This window comes from Diachasma alloeum, unplaced genomic scaffold (assembly GCF_001412515.2).
Source record: "Diachasma alloeum isolate Michigan unplaced genomic scaffold, Dall2.0 Dall_scaffold_01055, whole genome shotgun sequence".
In the NCBI taxonomy this organism is placed as follows: Eukaryota; Metazoa; Arthropoda; class Insecta; order Hymenoptera; family Braconidae; genus Diachasma; species Diachasma alloeum.
Window position 1 is genome coordinate 13,230 of NW_021681166.1, and position 1,208 is coordinate 14,437.

The following is a 1,208-nucleotide window of genomic DNA, read 5'->3' on the forward strand; positions in this document are numbered from 1 at the left end:
GGCGGGAGTATGTTATCATATCCTCATTCTACGGTCAACCATACTCCGCGACAGTCTAAACGCCGCAAGTTAACATCTGGAAGAGCCAAGAAGAAGAAACCGCGAGTGTCGAAAAAACGCAAGAGAAAAAATACGAAGAAGCCTATAAAAATTAGAGGTCGGAAGAAGAAGAAATCACCCAAATTACGAACAGTGGCAGATATTNTATTATCAGGAGGACTCTCTCAAAGTATGTACGTATACTCGGATATATGCGAAACCTATATAACCGGTGATGTACACACCCCGCTAATGCGTATTGTACCATTAGATATTGATGATTATAAATACGGGGGAATGAAAATCAAGGTATTTTCACCACCACTTTATATACCATTACTACGCACGAAATTTCAAACGATCGAGATAGATATAAGAGATGNCTATTCAATCAAGTGGGTATTTCCTTCAATCAGAAAGCCGTGACGCCTGCCAATAACGCATATGCTTACCGCGCTTATATAGAAACCCTTCTAAATTATGGCGCCGATGCGANTATGCCATACGTAAGGATCTGACGACTTCAGACCCTATCTTATGCTCCTCACCGACCACTTTACGTAGGGCTTCAAGAACGTCCTCCTTTTCCGTCTCCAGATCGACGTCCTTGATCTCGAGATCTTCCAACGGCTCCTTATTCAGTACTTCGGCCTCCTCCCCCAGGAGATCCACAATGGCTGATCGTAGCTGGGAGCCCTCAACGGTCGTCTNCTGACGTCGGTGAAGGTAACGAGGGTTTAAGGGTACGTAGGGTTTATTTAAGTGATGGGAAAACAATCGATCTCACGGGCCATTTACATTGTGATGTGTTCAATCAGGATCGAGCATTATTAAATGGTGTAAATATTCATATCCNCTCAACGGTCGTCTTCTTGTTCAGGATAATCAGCATGTCTCCTGTTGCTGTACGTCTGATCTTCTCGACGCATTCCCTGGCTTTCTCGCAGGCCCTGTCTTTTTTTTCCTTTGGGCGAATGATCAGCGCTTTCGGCCTAGCCGCCAACTTCTTCTGTGTCTGCTTCGGGTTCGAGTTTCCCCATAGCGACTTTGAAGCCGGGTCACCTTTCTTCCTTCGTCGCTTCCACTTCTGCCAGCCTTGGTCTTCTTTGGCCTCATCCCTGTTGTGCCTATCTNGATTGCTTCGTTCAAGAGACAATTTTTGTTTAATG